Source organism: Balaenoptera acutorostrata, chromosome 14 (genome assembly GCF_949987535.1).
Source record: "Balaenoptera acutorostrata chromosome 14, mBalAcu1.1, whole genome shotgun sequence".
Classification (NCBI taxonomy): Eukaryota; Metazoa; Chordata; class Mammalia; order Artiodactyla; family Balaenopteridae; genus Balaenoptera; species Balaenoptera acutorostrata.
Genome location: NC_080077.1, coordinates 40,608,202 through 40,627,803, shown reverse-complemented (window position 1 = coordinate 40,627,803; position 19,602 = coordinate 40,608,202).

The window sequence follows — 19,602 nt, the reverse complement described above, 5'->3', positions numbered from 1 at the left end:
CACTTGTATCCCATCCCAATTGCATAGAGGCAGCATGCCAGAGTGTCTCTGAACTCCACCTATTATCAGTGATAAGATCCTCATGGCTGCTGGATAAAGGTTGATTCAACTCCAAAATCCCATTTTAGAACTTATTCCTAAAGCCAACTGTCTTAGATGGATGTCCTAGGGAATAGGCTCTGATAGAAATTTAAGTACAGGAACAATACCTCTAAAGGAAAGAGGGAAGCAAGACTGGGAAGAGGGGTACTTAATATGTGATGCAGTTTATACAGAGGCTCTCAGACAATCTCTAGATGAGGCAGAAGTGTTTGTGCCTTTATACCCCAGTATCTAACAGTCACTGGATGTGAGCACCATCATTCTCAGTGAGGCAGCTCTCATGGGTGGGGAGCAAACCCTGGGGAGGGACTTACCTGTGAGCCATCAGTAGGCAATGATCCTAGCAGCTAAGAGATTGAGTACTTTGGTCTGAAATGAGAATCTATACTTACTGGCCCAATCACATCTTTCGAAGGAAATTCTTGTCTACCTTCCCTTTGTACAGGCTGCCAAAAGATATTAACATTTCTAACTTCTGCTACCACACTATCCATTACAAATAAATTTTGAATTATAGCCTAGAAATGCTTACATTTATTATCTTCTTCAGATTCAGTCATTTATTTCTCTTGCATTCAACAAATATCTAAAACATAACTAATGATTACTCATCAAGCACTGGGCTGGGTAATAAGATTACAGCAACATATGTGATAGGCAAGTTCCTTCCCTTGTGGAAGTTACATTTTTGTGAGTAAGACAGGTAATAAACCATTTATTAATTTAACTAATATTTGAATTAAGCATCTACTATTTTGATAAATCCTATTTTAAGACCAAGGAAATCACAGTAAGACAAAGAATGTCCTTGCTGTCAATTATCTAACATATCAGTGGGAGAGATGGAACACTTATAAGTCAACAAATAATAGTATTATTTCAGATAGTGACAGGTGCTATGGAGAAAATAACACACAGTAATGTGATGGAAAGTGACAGAGTGGAGGACGGTCAAGAAGGGCATGTCTAGCAGGTGGTATATGAGATAAAACTTGAATGGTGAGAGCAAACCAGTCATGTCAAGGTCAGAGAGACATGTGCTCAAGCACAGGCAACAAGTGAATGCTCTGATGAAATAGGAAGAAAGCCAACAGAAGTATGGCTGTGCGGCGTGCGGAGGGAAGGTAGATGGTGAAGTTAGAGAAGTGGGCAGGTCTTGCAGGCCATGGTAAGGAGTTTGGATCTTCCAAGTGATGCGGAAAACATCGGAGGCTTTTAAATAGGTACATGAAGAATATGACTTCAGTTTTTAAAAAAAGATTATTATGACTATTATAAAAAAAATTGAATATGTGGGGATAGATGTGGTAACAGGTGCTCCAGTTAGAGGGTATTGTGGTAGTCTAAAGCAGTGATGTTGATAACTAGATAGCATAACGACAGCAGAGATGGAAACTAATGAACATTTACTGAGTGCATTTTGGAGATGGAAGTGACTAGCTGATAGATTAGGCACAGGCATGAGGGAAAGAGAGGAATAAAGGATAATTCCTTTTTCATTTGATCATATACTAGACGAATGAGATAAAAGTGGTAAGTGCTGTGAGAATGATATGATAGGGAATAATGGGTGAGCATCTTTATATGGAGAGAGTATGGTTGTGAAAGGCTCCTTGTGAAGGTAATATATGAGCAGAGATCTGAGGCATGAGAGTGAGTTGGCCAGATGAATATACGGGGCCAGGGTGTCAGTAGTGCTTTGGACTACTGACACCATGACAAAGGCTTGATATCAACAGGAGCCCGTTATGGCTGAAGCACAGTGAGGGAGGGGAAATACTGTGAGATATGGTTGGAGAGGGAAGCAAGAACCATAAAATAGCTACTCACAACTCTTTTTCCTAGACCTGTATTTAAATCAGCAAATTCATTGATTAGATAAAAAGCTATGCATGAGAACTGGAAGAAGACCAGTATGCCTGGAGGCAGGGTGAAGTTGTTATAACTCCCAGTATTTGGCAAAGCTGGTTTGTTTTACCACTTATTTCCTAGGGCCACTTAGAGATCTTTTCATCGTGCTTCAAGATTCCATATGACCGAGTAAATGAAAAATTCATTTGTGGCTTTTAGTTTTAAATTTAGAATTAATTTTTGGCAGGTTTACTAAGAATAATAATATAGAACACATGTAATGTGCAAATGTTCTTTACTTTCAACATTTTTGTAAGACAATGCCAATATTATTATGCTCATTTTATCAATGAGTTAAATTGAGTCACGGAGCAGTTTAGTGGACTTGGCCAAAATGAATTCCCAACTGACGGAGGAGTTAGCATTAGAATTCAGGTCCCCTGTTTCTTAGCACAGAATCCTTTCTAACAGACCCCTTCTTCTCTGTGAATGATGAATCATCACAGAGAATAATGTATAGCAGAATGCAATTTTGGAGTCTTGGTCTGAGCAAAATTACAGGAATAAGTTGCAGAGGACAGTGCTCTGCCCAGTAAAGAATACTTAAAGGTAAATAGGCAAAAGGAAGAAGCAAGCTGGGAAATAAAAACTTGAAAGGGTGCAAAGGGTGCTATTTCTTACCGCTTTCTTCTCCCGTTGCTAGTTTTTCCCTTTCCTGGAAAATGCCTATTTTTCTAAGATCAAGAACAAAAAAATAAATCTAACTGCTGGTCTCTCACTCACACCTACTTTACAACTGGGGAAGTTGGCCCTTATATTACTTCTTTCTTTTCTATACTCTTTCCATTTTAAACCTGTGGATTGACTGTTTTTTTTTTTTTTTTAATTTAGATTTTAAACACCTGGAGAACAGGGTATCATCTGTGCATTCTGTACAGAGTATAGTACATTGTGTGAATACATGGCAAATAGTTTCACAATGATTTAGTATAGTTTTTTTTTTTTTTAAAACAAGTAATTATAAAAAGACAGTGACTACTTATTGTTGGTTCGTTAGCTGATAAATGCCTGTCCAAAGAATATAGGCTTCATATCTGAAGTTGAGTCTCAACGTGTTCAAGTCAGTACATGTGGGTTTGGAAATTTACGTTGATCATAGACTGTGGTTACTCATCTACACGGGGCATCCTCAAAAGCCATGTTTGAAAATGTTTTTCCTTTGAGGGATATACAGTTTCACATGCTGTATATCTTATTTCCCCTCGCCCCCTCTCTGCTTCATGAGTGGTAAAATCACACTGCATGTTTTGTCATCCCAAGACTATGAAAAATATGAATCTGTTAAACTGAATATTTTTTATACACAAGTTTTATCAAACAGAAATAACATTTTCCTTTCAGGCTGGGTTTTTTAGGGGGAGAGAATCTAAAGAATGATCAGATAACAATAAGAAGGAATTAACTCTTTGCTCACATGTCTCTGTTACATCTTATGCACGTTATAGTGTGTTTGTACCTTTTACCATTCCCTGCTTTGAAGACTGAAATGCTTTGCATAATTCATTCCTGTCAAATAACTATCTCAAAATATACTTTATGAAAAGTAGAAATGAGTTTCAACACACAGCAGTGACACTGCAGGAAACAGTCTGGAACCTCACTAAGAATATTGTCAGAATATGAAGAGAGATTTGTTAGAGGCGTGACATAAAATGTAAAAATTGAATTTCTTGCACAGATTTAAAACCAAAACATCGTATAACCTCTCTGTGTTTTGGACCCAACATGTCTCTGTCTATTTGGCTAAAAACTGTTGAATGCACATTTTTTTGGTGAGCTGTCAACAGCGAAGCATGAAAACAGATGTATTTCTGCTCTTTTCATTATTAGGGAAATAAAAGCAGCTGTGCTGGGCTTGTGTTTGAGGGAAGCTCTCAGTCAGGGCTTCACACTGCAGGAGTTGGGAAACCTGGCAGTGTAGACCAGGATTTACATCATGAACATCTTCAAACAAGGCCACTGAGGATGATTCTTGGGCACTGTTCAGGGCCTCACTCCTTTCTGGAGTTGTTATTGCCATTTTTCTGGTACTGGAGTTCTGTGTGGGAAGCTGTGGTAAAGCGAGGTAAAATTATTATGGCCTTAGTTTGCATGAAACAGTAAGAAAGGCCATTTCAGAACCGGACTTCGTCAGAATCTGAGACTCAATCATAAAAAAGAGTGAATGTAGCTAATCACATTTGGGAATGACAAGTACAAACTAATGCTAGTGCTTTGATAGAGATCTGCTAAGACTATCTGAACAAGGAGCACCAAATATGCCTTTTCTAGACACAATACACACAGTGGAATAAACCCAACATGTTTGGTGAAAGAAAAATAAATCCAAGTGTAAAAACAGCGTCTTCTTTTATGCACTTGCAGACCTGAAAGTAACCAGATGGTAAGTTTTTTTGCATTGAATTGATGTTTTTGTGCAGAAGGACTATTTTTGGTCCGGTTTGGGACATTTGTCACAGAAGTTTGTTTCAGGCTTTCTCTTCCTTCTGTAGGAGTCTGGTGTTTGTGTTTGTGCGTGCGTGAGTGTGTGTGTGTGTGTGTAGGGGAGTGTGTAGGTGTGGAGGGAGTACTTGTATATGTGGTGATGTACTTACCCTGCCTTATATAGGGCAGAAGTTATCCCTCGGCAAAGAGAACAAAGATAAAATGTGAGAATGACGAAATTGGATTTGTGTTGATCTGAAGTTTGAACTGATGTTATATTGTTGATCAGAGTAAGAAAAGATTAAAATAAAGACACTGATAAAAGAGAACAGTGACATACTTAACAACAAATTTTCAAAACTCTGCATTGATTGATAGTATCTGGTGGAATTTTCTTGAGGGGAGGGATAAGATCAAGAATGAACATCAGTTAAATGGGCTATGGATAATCAGACCAACCACTAAACTTAAGAAAGTGCAACTAGTGTTTTGTTTTTTTTTTTTGAAATAGAAGAGTTGTGAAAAGTTTATTATGCTTTCTTTTTTTTAATTTTTTTTCACACACACACACTGTATTTTATTTTTACAAGAGATAAATAGACTGACACCAAGCATTGTACATTGTACAATTGTACATTGTACAATTAGTGCTTTAAAACAAAGATGCTACACTTTCTTTAGGTATCTGTATGAGAGCAACTCAGCACTATAGCCTTAGTCAAAATCTTCAGGTCACAGAAATAGCTGCAGGTGTTTCTAATAAGAAATGAAATTCTGTAGCATTTATTTTCACAAACTGCTCATGTGCCAGAATCTCCTAAAATTTGATTTGTTCCCCCTCTCATTATAGATCTCAAAAGACTCAGATTATGAAGCAGTTTTAAAAGAAGAATGGGGAAGAAGAGAACATTTAGGTATGGGTTCCAAAAAGCCTTGGCATAAACTCTGAAACTCTTGCCCACAGCAGCAATTGTGGAGAGCTACTCAGAAAGCTTTCTTTCCAAGGTGAAATACTTTTGATTCTGCAAGTTCAGCTCATATGTTAATTTTTATTTTCATAACATTCCTTTCTGTCTCTTCTCTCTCTCTTTTTTCTCATTCTCTCTCTTTCTCCTTATATTTTTGGTTTTCAGATGGTACTACTACTGGCTTATATTTGACCAAGCTCAGATAAATTAAGTATGAGAAAATGAGAACACAACCATCACGGAACGGTTATTAGGAATGACGGTTCAAATGTGCAGGATGTTTGATCAACTATCTAAGAAGTATTATTTTAAAATTAGCACAAATTTGGTCAAATCCTATTTATCTTTAAAGCCCAATTTTAAAAAATAACTATGTCCAGGTTACCTCTGCTGAATATTGTGGACTGATTGTGGATTGAATGGGAATTCAAAGACCTCCTCTCTGTAAGGGCAGGTGGTAATGGAAGACGCCAAGGGAAGAAAAGTAGGCAGCACCTCCTAGAGATGTAAGTGACCACGGATCTAACCCTCATAGTGGCGCCCGCTGGGATCAACTTCTAAGGTTTTATCTTGCTCACTCTTTTATATTCCTGCCTTCTCCCAGAACATTTAATCCCCATTTCTTTGGGCTTGATCTAAGTCTTGTGTAAGTACAGAGAATGTGCTGAGAGCAGCAGATTCCAAAGCTCACTCACTCATAACTCCTTTACACTCAGCTGCAAAATTAAGTCCACTAATTATAACATCCTTCAACTTTCTTTTTCCCAATTCTGATACATTGATTTGCATGCACATCTTCCAGTCTTAGAGGACAAGCCCTCCCTAGTGATCAAGGTCAATCTCTCCACCATGCTCATGATTTCCTCTCTTCTTGGAATGGGACCTCACTCCATCCATTTCCCTCCTCTCCAACACCTTCAACACACTTCTCCTCACCTTTGCCTTTGGCCTATATTATAGACAAACATCTCCTATCCTTAAAAGAAGTTCTATCTTGACCCTGTTTCCTCCTCTAGTTATTGCTCTGTCTTTCTTCTTTTTTTCCACTGCAAATATCATAACAGTATTTTCCTACTCTTTCATCATTTTCCCCATTTACTCTTCAACCTACTGCAATCTGGCCTCTTTCCCCATCCCTGGGATCAATTCCTTTACAACACTCCCTTGATTCTCATCTTACTTCTCTGACTTTCCTTCCTGGTTTCTTGAGGGGCTTCTTTTTTTCTGCCTTCTTCTAAAATTTTGAGGATCCTCAGATTTCCTTCTTACAGTATGTACCCTATCTGAGAGATATTCATCTGGTTTCAAAATTTTAACTATTGCCTGTTCACTAAAAACTCCTTAATAGATTTATCCAGCATAGGTGTCTCCTGAGAAAAAGTATCTTGTATTTACCTCTTCTGAACATTTACACCTGGGATTCATAAGACTTTCATCTCAATACCTCTCAACAGAATCAGTCTCCTTTTGCTCCTCCTCATATGATCCCTGGGCTTTGCCTTCTCCCTTTCTCTCACACTATTACAACCAAACCACCACCAGGTCCTACAGAATTTATTTGTTAAACATTTCTTGACCCTTTTATCATTTTCTCATCATCTCTTGTCTGGATTACTACAATAACCTTCTAAATGGTGGTTCAGTCTCAAAATTTTTGTTTCTTATATCCATTCTGCACAGTTAGTAGAATGGACTACCACCTTATTCAAACCATAAAATAGCTCCTTTTGACTTAGTCTATACATTTTCCATCATCTGGCTTCTGCTACATGTTCAGTCTTATTCCCAGTCTGTCTGTTTGCCAATGTTTCTTTGCATTCACCGCATTTCTCTTACCTTTGCGGCCTTTACTCCTGTTTCCTCTAACTGAATCACTTTTCCCTCGTATCTTCATCTAACTTCTGTTCACTTTTCAAGGTATCACCTCTATATGATGCCTTCCTCAATACCCCTTCAAGATTGTCAGCTTCATGGATGGGTAATATTTATGCTGGTGATCTGGGGCCTCACAGTATCTTCTAGATATTGAGAACAAGCCAAGGGGTAAATGTCAGATTAAGGACATTGCTTTCTTACCCAAGGTGAATGTTCCGAGTAGCCTCTAGGTAGTATCCATTATGTTGAGGAGGTGGGGTAGGATAGCACTGATAGAATACAGAAACCAGTAAATTTAAAAAAACAGTGATTTGATGTTTTAAAATTATGTCCAAAACTTTGGTCATGGTTACTTTCAAATGAAATTGAGTAGGAGCAAAAACATTGAAAACCATTAAGTTTTTGAGGACTTTGTATTTTCAAAGAATCTACAAGCTAAGCTCACAAAGATGTTATTAGTCAAGCTCTAAATCAGATCATTCTGTACCGGAAGAAATCAGACCACAAAAGCAGGGCAGCTCTCAAACGTACTTCAGAGGTGGCCACAGAGGACACTAGACTAAACTTCCCAGTGGGCAAAGCCATAGGCTCCTCACAGAGAGAAGAATCAGGGCAGTCAGACTGGCTATATAAGGAACTTAATCTAACACAGGTAATCTGCATTTCTTGCCAATAGCCCTTGATAATCTCTATGGACAGATAACTGTTCAGTGTTTCCTATTTTTCCTTGTTTAAAATTATAGACTTTATGACAGTTGTTCTGCCTATTCCATCATTGTAAATTTAGTATGGGGGGGCACATAACTTGTCTCTTATTTTAGCAGGTTGTCAGATGCTGAATGAGACTTGGAGAGGGCTTGAATGTGCTCTCTATATGAGAAGAGTACCAAAGATATTTGGCTAGGCAAAAGGGTGGGCCATGGGAGAGAGAGCTAATTGATCCCCAATTTGTGTTCTCCTTATCCATGGTAATGGAATTTTAACTCTTGCAAGGCCATCCAAAATAAAGAGTATATTTTTTAGCTTCTCTTGCAGCTGGTTGTGGTTATGTGATTTGGTTCTGGCTTTTCGAGCAGAAAGACTGTGTGCTCCCTGGATTTTCCCTTGAAGGGATGTCCTCCCCTTACTCCCTTTGCCTGTTCCAGTAATGGGAAGGAGGGGGTGGGCCATCCATTGAACACAAGATGGAACCCACATGTCATGAAGGTTAGAACAATGAAATGGAAGGAGGATTTGTTCAGATATGATAACTAATATAAGTTATATGAAAAGAAATTTTACAAAAAGTACCCAGAGGATTAACATAATTAGTTCAATTTTATTATTAAACCATCTATTTGTTAGGAGAGCTTTTGTGTTTCTTACTTTTTTAAAAGTAGTTCTAAACTTTCCTTGGAATCTGCAATACCAAAGTCGCACATGCATAGTTGTTTTTTTCCTTTACCCATCTACATTTTACTTGGGGATTGGGGTGGAACATGAGGTAGGAGTGGGGCACAATTGGAGGATTCATGAAAATAAATAATCAGTTTCCATGCTCCTTTTTTTTGATTATGTATTAATTATGCCTCATTTGCTTTGTGATAGTAGGTACTTATATCATTGCATAGTTTGGTAAATATTAATTTATACTGGTCAAAATCCCCAGGAGATTAATTTCAAGTGAGCATAAAAATGATGAAAAGTGAATTTGAGAAATCTAGGGAAAGAGTAGTGGTAAGCACATTTATGATAGAGCTAGGACAATTGAAGACCAGGATTTCCTTGGCCATAGAAATCTAAAAAGTTCTAAAGGCCATTTCATTTGAGCCTGGTGGATATATTGCCAGAAAATCAGATATTTATTTTCTCCTTATCTGTTTCCTCTCCTTTCCTGGCCTGGGAAATTATTTTAGATTTTCTGGGTGGGCTCTAAATGCCATCATATGTACCCTTATAGGAGAGAGGGAGAGGGAGATTTGACACATGGAGAAGATGATGTGAAGGCAGCAGCAGAGATTGGAGGGTTGTAGCCAAAAGCCAAAGAATGCTAACGAATGCTGGCGGCCACCAGGAGCTAGAAGACTCAAGAAACAGGTTCCCCCCAAACCTCTGGAAGGAGCATAATCCTGCCCACACCTTGATTTTGGACTTCTAGACTCTAGAACTGTGAGAGAGTAAATTTGTGTTATTTTAAGTCACAAAGGTTGTGGTAATTTTTTGTAGCAGCCACAGGAAATTAACACAAAGGGTAAGTTCTGACTGTTTTATATATATTGATTTGTCTTTTTTTATATAAGTGTATATACCAAGGTTACTCATTCATTCATTCTTATATTCACCCAGTAACTACAGTCCTTTTTTAGTGATTGGCTGCATGTGTGTGTGTGTAGTCATGCTGACTTTGTCTTTTCAATATTTAAACAGACAGCATGATGCTAAGGTGACCTTTTCTGCTTGCCTCATTCTTTCCTACTCTTCATGACTTCAGCCTTTTTAGCTTCTTTCTGTCAAAAAAATAAAAGCTATGAGTAAGTTAATTACTTGAAGTAGTTTCATCTAATAGCACTGATATTTGCTGATACATGCAAGCACAATTATTACTCCACCTGGCCTGGCAGTATGACAGACATTTGATGGATGAAAGATTTTACAATGTATTTTATTCTTCTAAGCATTGCACAGGCCTTTACTAGGGTCATATGCATGACAAATAGACCATATGTTTTAAGGAAGTAGACAACTGAGATTTAGAAATCAGCAAGCTGATCTACAGACAAGGAGCTGAAGCCTCTACTGCCATTAACCTGTGTTCTATTGGGGGAGCCATACAAGAGAGGTATGGAAAATATTTGACAAGTATTAAACCAATGTGTTTTTATCCCTCTCTCCTATCAAACATGTTCTATCACAGTGATTCTGTTGGTGTAGCCCATGGAAAAGGGGTGGTGACAAACGCTACTTTAAGAAGATGGAAGACATGCAGTAGTGAAAGTCTGTGTTACAAAGTAGGCAGTCAGCCCACTCCCTTGACCCAGTAGCTTAGCGGCAGGAAAAGAGAAAGAAAAGATGGGACAGGAAAAAGGGAGTGAGATAGTCAGACATGGGCTTTTAATGGAGAAGGGCATAAGGGCTCTGACCCCACTTCCCCATTAGGAGTCTAGGAGGAGTCCACTGAATAGAGTGGCCACACAAATGTGTGGACTGGCCCACAGTGGGTGAGTAGGTGGAGTGGCATAGGCAGGCTGAGACAGTGTTTTGTTTCTCCTCCGGAACCTCCCTCAGGTCCTGTGCAATGTGAATGCTGAGTTGACAGCCCAGCGCCTAGCCAAGCCAAGCAGACTCAACCACAAGTTCATTAAGTATAATATCAGTAATAGGACAGCAAAAAGCACAAGAATGGGATGGAGCCAACCATAGGTCATGGGATCCAGCCAGTACACTAACAAAGCAGCCTAAGATGGTGGCAAAAAGCATGGGTTATAGAGCAGACTGCCTGGGTACAATTCCTGGCTCTGCCGTTTACAGTGTAGTCATATTGCACAAATAACATCGTTTCTCTCTGCCTCAGTTCCTTTGACTATAAAACCAGGATAATGCAAGTATTTACCTTATAGTGTTATTGCAAGGATTATGGTAAGCAATGCATGTAATCAGTTAAGAACAATGTTGAGATTATAATAGTCATTCACTAAACATGGTTGAGTTACCCAAGAACTAGCATGGGGAGTTATAAATTTATATAACTTATAAATATATTTATATATTTATATAATTTATAAATATAAATATATTTATATAATTTATAATTTATAAATCCCTCCCCTTCTCCTACTTGAGGAAATTAAAGAGTTGAGGAGATACATGTAAAAGATAGAATAATTAGAATAAACCAAACCTAAAGAGACTATTTAAACAATTGGATTAAATTAAGTTTCAAAGTGGAATATAATTCATATAATTTCTTTTTCATTTTTTCTTGCTACTAGCTGATGGAATTGGGGACAGGCTGATGAATAAGACCAGATTAGTTAATAGACTAAGAAAAGATTCTCTTTTTTTTCCTTCATAAATTGTAGTGTGGGTAGATATCTAGTCCTGATCCCCAAATAAATAAATGAGCATTCTCTGGTGGTAATGATTTGTGACAAAACCACAAGTGGGTAAAGTCGTGTAATGACTGTATGATAAAAATCCCAGCATTCTTCTTAGCTGATTTTTACATGTATAAAGTCATATATAATAAGGGAGCACAGGGCCAGGGAAGAACTCCCTGAGAAAACAACACTAGGGTTTAGACTTGAAGTTGAGAAGGAGTCAGGGTTACTTATATTTGGAGTAAGAGTTTTCGGATAGAAGGAATAGCAATGCAGAGGTTCTGTGCCCAGAATGAATTGTTATTGTTTTAGGAACGGAGGGAAAGGCAATGTGGCCAGAACGATGGAGATCAAGGTATATGCCATGGAGGGATTTATAGGTCATGGTAGGGAGTCTTAGTTTTATTTGAAAAGAAATGATAAACCACTGGATGTTTTAAATTAAGGAGTAAGATGATCTGATGCGCATTTTTACAAATTGCTTCTTCGCATGGAAACCATTTTCTCTCTAAGAACACATGAGTGGAAGAGAAGTAGAATGAGGTAAACAGACAAGTGAACATGATAGTTTAGACTAGGGTGATGGCAGTGGAGATGGAAAAAAGTGGATGGATATAGAATATGTTTTAGAAGTAGAGCCAACAATTTCTGCTGATGCATTGGATGTGAAGTTGAGAAATTGAGGACAATTTCTTGATTTTTGGCTCTAGCCGGGATGAATGAAAACAAATACCTTTTACTGAGGTCAGGAAGAGCAGTTTGGGGTTGTGGCCCCAGGAAAGAACAGGCGTCAAGGATTCTGTTATGGACACATTTAGTTCAAAGTGCTTATTGTGTTCTAGCCAGTTGTCAATATCAAATGGGCAAGCACTGTGAATGAGTCTGGCGCACTGGGTAAAGGTCATGGCTTGGGCATGTAAAATTAGGTGTCACCAGCCATATAGACCAGCATTTAAAACCAGTGGACAAGGAGAAATCGTCTAAGTAGAGAATACAGATAAAGGAGAGGATAGGGCTCGGGAACTATTTATGATGAAGCAAAATCAAAACATAACAAGTGAATAAAAAATGTTTCTCTGTCTTTCTCTCATATATTTGTAAATGAACTGGAAAAGTGCTTGAAGGATACAAGCTAAACTTGTAACACAGATTCTGTGATGGGTGTGGTATTGGACGTAGTTGAAGGAAAAGGCTTTCTTTTAACTGCAAGCATTTCAGTATTGTCTGAAGATGCCTGACTTGAATATACTTACTAATCTTATTTCTTTTGTAATTAAAACACAATACTTGAAAGGCATCACAAGTAATCCATGTCCATTATAGGCAATTTATAAAATGACACCAAGCCAAAACAATAAAAGAAAAATCACTCATAACCCCATGTCTTGGAAGCAATCATTTAACATTTCAGGATATGAACTTTTTCTTGTGTATATATATTTAGATGTAGAAACTTCAATATTTTATTTTTAGTTTTTCACAGAAAAAAGGTTCACAGCTTGTGTTATTAATTTCCATTCTATCCTACGATTATTTTTTCAACTCCCATGTTTTGATACCACTTATATCTCTAATCCAGATTTTAATCCTATGTACCATACTCCTCCAACCCTTGCTACCACATGATTTCACTTGGATATCTTCTAAGAAGACCAGATTCAAGGAATTAGACTTGAAATTTGTCAGTTTCTACAGTCTCCACATTCTGAGTTTTGGTAAAGGGCACCATTACCTTCCAAACCAGAATTTTTAGGCAAGTTCTCATCCCAGACCTATCTCATTCCCTTGCTATCCATAGCTAAATTGTTAGTGTGTTCTACAAATTCTACATTTTGTATGACTCTCAAATCTGAATTCAGCTATCCTCATTGCCACGGCTTCAGTTCAAGCCTTCAAAACATTTTTTTATTGTTATGGCAGCTGTTTAATTCTTTTCTTGTCCTGTTATAACCCAATCTTTCTAAAAAAGTAAACCCGATTATGGTCACTCTATTATTTCAAACCCCTCAGTGACCACCCACCACTGTCTGTATAAAGGCTGAACTCCATCATGTGGCGCACAAGGCGTTTCATGATGGCACTCCTCTGCCTTGGGTGCCTTGTATCTCATTACTTTCCTCCTTGCACACTCATCTTGAGTCACAGGGATGTACCTGTGGTTTTCAGAACATGCTCCGGTCCCAAGGTTGCCTGGTAGAATACCTGATAGAATACCTGACACCAAATAGCCATTGAATGCATGCTTACTGAATACAAGAAAGTAAGTTTAAGAGGGTTCCCAGAACCTACAGTGTGGACATGTGAAATAGCAGACTGTGTAGAGATGAGAAATTCAAATGAAAAAGGAGCTGTATCAAAAAGCTTCAGAATAAGGCAGGAATACATGAAATCACAGAGATATAGTATTCAGGGATTCATATTCTAACCCGTGCTGTCCAACAGAAAGATAATGTGAGCCATGTAGATCATTTAAAACTTTCTAGTAGCCATATTAAAAAAGTAAAGAGAATCGGGTAAAAATAATTTTACTAAGATCTATTTAAGCCAATACAGCCACCATATTTTCATTTCAATGCATAATCGATATTAAAATGATTAAGATACGTTACATTCTTTTTTCATACTAATTACTTGGAATCCAGTGTGCATTTTATACTTAGAGCACATTTTAACATAGAGTAGTCACGTTTCAAGGGCTCAATAGTCACATGTGGTTGGTAGCTACTGTAGTGGACAGCACAGGTCTAACATGTACAGAGAAGAAGGAGGGGAAAATCTGGTGTAACACCGTGTTGTTATCATTTGGAGAAGACAACATGCATCCAGAAGTTCAAGCTTGAAGGATTTAGGAATGCTACATTTCACTGCCTGTGGGTGGAACTGAAAATGAATCAGAGAAGTTAAAAATTGAGAGTAAAATTTAGGAAGAAATTTTAGGATGAAGAGTGACAGTAATAATCATGATGCAGAAATGGGAAGTCCAGGGACTTCCCTGGTGGTGCAGTGGATAAGAATCCACCTGCCAATGCAGGGGACATGGGTTCAATCCCTGGTCCGGGAAGATCCCGCCTGCTGCGGAGCAACAAGCCCGTGCGCCACAACTACTGAGCCTGCACTATAGAGCCCACGACCACAACTACTGAGCCTGCGTGCTACAACTACTGAAGCCCGTGTGCCTAGAGCCCGTGCTCCGCAACAAGAGAAGCTACAGCAAGGAGAAGCCCATGTACCACAAGGAAGAGTAGCCCCTGCTCGCCACAACTAGAGAAGGCCCAACGCAGCCAAAAATAAATAAAATTAAATCTTTAAAAAAAAAAAGGGAAGTCCAAAACTAAAAGTTGTATTACTATGGTACAAGAAAACAAGATATAGCTACTTCAGATAGGTTATCAAAAAGCTTATGTATTTAGATTTTGCCAAAGGCTGTTTTCTGGTTTACTTTTCATGGCCTCAGTGGGAAAAAATGACCATTTCAGAAATTCTTATAATTTATTATATATTTAACAGCATTTTTCGTTTGTTGTAACTCAAAATCCAAAGTAATAGTTTCCATTTTTACCACCTTGATTTATGAGTGAGTCAAAATCTCTAAAATAGTACAGGGTGGCAGCAATCACTAAGCAGGACTTGATGACTGTACCTCTCTCTCCCCTCCAATAAATAGCTGTGAGCTCAGATAGAGCACAAAGTGGAACCCTGGCACCTTTATTAGATAAGTACACTAAATATAGTGAGGTAGAGCACTGTTCATTTACACACTTCTGAGGAAACCAGAGCAGTTCTGATGTGTCAGAACTGATAAAAAGTGCTCAGAAACAGGCTGCCTGGTTTTGGTCCATGGAGAGTACACTTCTCTGATTAAAGATGTGAAAAAACTCAAGACATAACCTTTACAAGGGAATTTCTCATAATTAGATTCTCTATTTGTAAATAAGTAATAGTCTTCTTTTTTCTGGTGGACTATTTTAACTCTTGGAAGGGTAGTTTATGAATTCTTACAAGTAGAAAAGAAAAAAAGAAATGCAGAAGATTACACTGAAAGCAGCAAATCCTTTCACATATTAAATCAATTGGCTATTTGAACAATGTCCTAGTATTTACCATATCTGTAAGCATCTGATGACTTAACATGCAACAATCATCAGTAAATATTCTGCTTCTATATAGTCTTTCCTTATTCAGTTCTTCCTGATTATTTACCTAATTTCCCCAAAGGATAAACCACTTATACTATTATTTAGCTTTTTGGTTTTGAACTTCAATAAACATTTAATGAATTTCTTTGATGTACCTTTCAATAAAGAAACTCAATTTTCTTCACTGATTTTTATTCAATTTTTTTTTTTTACCAAATTTGTACATCTTTTAAAACTTAGCACTAAAAAAATAACAAAACTTCATTTTTATCACAAACAGCAGAAGATTGATTTATATAGGCCATAGAAAGTTGACTACAGATCTAGGCTTTTGAACCTAGTTATACAAAGTCTCTCTAATGATGTACTTGTCTTTATGACCTATATTTGGTCCAAGTTTAACCCTATACTGGTGGGGGAAGGTGGGCAGGCACTGGGGGAACAAGTTGGGCTGTGATTTGTGGGAGAGGAGTACTGGGTGTGGGGTAAAGTAAGTCTATAGCTTTTGCAGAAATAGTGGCTTTTGAATGTCACAGGCAAAACTGGTTATCTGTTGCAGGATAAGAAAACACTTGCCACTTCTGCATTTGTTTCAGGTTAAATAATGTTTAAGCATATATTTTAAAGACATATATAATTGTTCATTGAAACTAGTAATGTTACTCTTACTTGAAAAAAAACTCAAGATAATGTTCACTTTGTTTTCTTCTTGCACAAACCCATGATTCTCAATCCTAAATTGGAGCCTCTTCCTCAAAAGTTTTAAACAGGTATAATTCATGACAGTTCATGGCAAGATCCTAAATTTTCTGGTGATGTATCTCTGGGCTGGTGGTCACCGCTCCAGTGGCCTCATTCAGCTCACTGGGAAGCAGTCCTCAGAAGGAAGAGTTAGTCAAACTTCTCTAACCCTAGTCAGGCTTCAGGGAGAAGACTTTCTCATCAAAAAAAAAACCCTTGGGAAACTCGCTTTTAAAATCTGCTTCCATCATTTTGAACCTACAAATCTATCAATACTATAACCCATCTGCTAATGATCTTAGACAACCATATACATCTATTTTATTTAGAGAACTGTTTCCTCTGCTTTTTCGAAGTTATTTTATAGAAATATTTTCCATACAACCAGGAACAAACAATTTGGCAAGAGGGAATTGTCAAAGCTAATCCATGATAATGGAGAATGGAGTTCAGATAATTTATATTTGCCTAGGTTTTACTTTTACCTAAAGGAAAAAAAAAAATATTGCTTTTAAAGGTTTTGTGGTATGGAATCTATTTGTTTGTTTCTTTGTTTTGTTTTTCTTTTGCTTTTGTAAAGACAAAACTATAGAGGGAATTTCTGAGGGATTAAGTAATACTCTAGGTGTATTTAAGACAGCTAGTTACTGCATTTGGTTAGTCACTCTGTAGATACAAAAAACAAAAAGTACAAATCCAATATGTAGTAAGATTCTAAAAAGAATGAATAATAATTACGGAAATTTTTAAATTAATTGATAGTATTTAAACTAATTACAGTTGGGGTTTATTTTAATAAAGCTGTCTTTAATAAAGGAGGGGAGTTATACCAAGGCCAAAAAAAAAATTATAGTCAGATTGATGTTCAAAGTTTATAGCACCTGTAACTTTAACATACTCTGATGTAAGCTTCACCGTCAAGCTGTTAAAAAAAAAAAAAGATTCAGTCTCCATTTACAGGACAGTCCGTGGCCTGTAGCAATCTGTAAGGATGAGAGAGAAAACAGCAGGATTAACGTGTCACTCTCCCATGCTACCAAACCATGGGACCTGCAAATCCCAAGAAAGAGGGAGACTCATACAAGGTCACTTGGGATTAGGCATGCAAACTAATGGCCTTACTCATTGTTCCAAGGGGTCCTGTGATTGGGCTTGAAGCCAACACACTTCAGCCAACAAAGTCTCTCAATTAGGTACAGTCCCAATGCCAAGTTTCTCAGCAAGAGCATGTGAAAGGGCTCCTTTTGACTTTTGATCAAATCCATTTAAAATCTTTGCCATGGGACTCTGAAAATCACCATTTAAAAAATATGTCTGGAATGCCTCATACCTGGGAACTAATATTAGGTACTTGTTCTTATTATAGAGATTATCACCAATGAGTTCACAATGCTCTCAAGATTCAAAACAAAATATTGCTCTGGACCTTGGTGGAAACAGGAAGTCCATTCATATTTGCCAGCAGTGCTAGACTATCAGCTTTTTATGGTGGGGGACTTGTCTCATACCTCTGCGCAGGTGCAGAGCCCTGCACGTGGTAGACACTTAACGAATGTTTTTTTGATTGGAGGGATGAATTAAACAGATTTGTTTACTGAGCTTGCAAAATAATCGTCAAACAGGTGGTTTACCATTTGGAAGAACGTTTTCTACCCTGTTTTCCCAGTTACCTATGGTGAGACCTGAAATGTTTGTCCTTTTAGAACAGAAGAAGAGCTTTTTAGACCGGGAAATCCAAACCAATGGCAGTGTGCCTGCTTTGTGGAGGTTGCCTAATCCCTCCTGCTTTGGAATGTTCATTTGTGTTGGGTTGTGAATTCTCCTGCCTAGGCTGAGATCACAGAACTACAGAGGAAGTCTTTTACTTCTTCACCCTTTCTTTTCTTTTCAAGTGTAAAAAAAACAAGGTTTGTCTAACATGTAGTACTGAATACTTTGTTTTCTGATCATATTTGTCTTTTCTATTAAATTTTTTGGTGATGATAATAAAACAATGAATCACAATCCATGAGAAGGATCCACGCATATTTCCCTTAAGAGGGATGCTCCCATGATTTCAACTCAGCTAAGGTGGACACAGTAAGTGGAGACATTGAACCCAAAAACAACCGTGTTAGGACAGACTGTGGCAAATTTTGTGGCTTGTGCACAGGATTATCTGCTATCCTGCTAAGCTTCCCTACGTGGAGCAAAACACATCTTCAAAGAAAGGAACTGTTTTCTTTTTGGTGAGAAACGCAGGAATTTATGAGATATTGAACACTTAAATCTCAACCATGAAGGCTTTGAGAGGGTAAACTGTAAAAATGTACTTTTACAAATTTAAACAATATTTGCAAACTTAATTGCCTATAGTGTTCAAAAAGATAAAAAAATCTGTGACGTGGGCCAAATATCAGATGAATGGAGTGGTAGAAACTGTGGGGAAGTGGTTAAGGTTTTGCCTGTTTCAAAGTTGTTCAAATTCTCGGAGACACACACACACAGGGACACTCAGAGTCACGTACCTTGAGTGAAATGTATCAGTGAGTATATGTACCCCATTGGCCATTATTTTTAACCTGTGAATTCTACTGTTTCGTTTAGTTTTTCTAGGTTAGGGGGATTTTTCCAAGTGAGAGTCAAGTCTGGATCTGCATCCTGTCATGTGAAATTTTTAAAAAGGTATGATTTCAAAAGAATTAAAGATTCAGCCTGGTGGAGGTTAATTCCTTCTAATCCCTTCCTAATTCACCAAAAACTCAACCCACTACTACCATGACCCAATATGGTCTTAGACATGACCCTTATTCAGTGTTCCTCTCCTTGAGCTCCCCCTAGAGGTGAGAGTCTGCCACTAACCCAACCACTGGGGCCACTCACTGTCTTCTGAGAAAAGACAGGATAAACACAGTGATACAGGAGTGGCACTGGGATGATTGCTAAGAACATAACATTCAAAAGGAAAATAAGAGCAATATTTAGGTGAATTTATTCCTCATGTCTTGTGCACCAAATAAACATTTAGGGCATATACTATATGCAAAGAATTGTAAATGTTCTGGAAAATACTGAAATCACCAATAACACATTTCCTTCTTCTCTCTTTGGGAGAATTAAAAGCATACAAAAAGCAACATTCTTCCCGCTTTTCTGACCTTTGTAAAATTATCTTTCACTAATTTTTCTACTAGGTACTTCTTAAGTAATTGTGTTCTTCAGAACTCTCTTCAAATTCTCCTTTTCTTGCTTTTCTATATTCCTTTATTTATGTACTCCCATTCGTTCTTCTGGTTCTAATCACCACTTATTTTCTGAAGAATTCCACCTTTATATCTCTAGTCTGAACTTTTCTTTAAGTGACAGATTCATGCTTTCATTTTTCTGCTG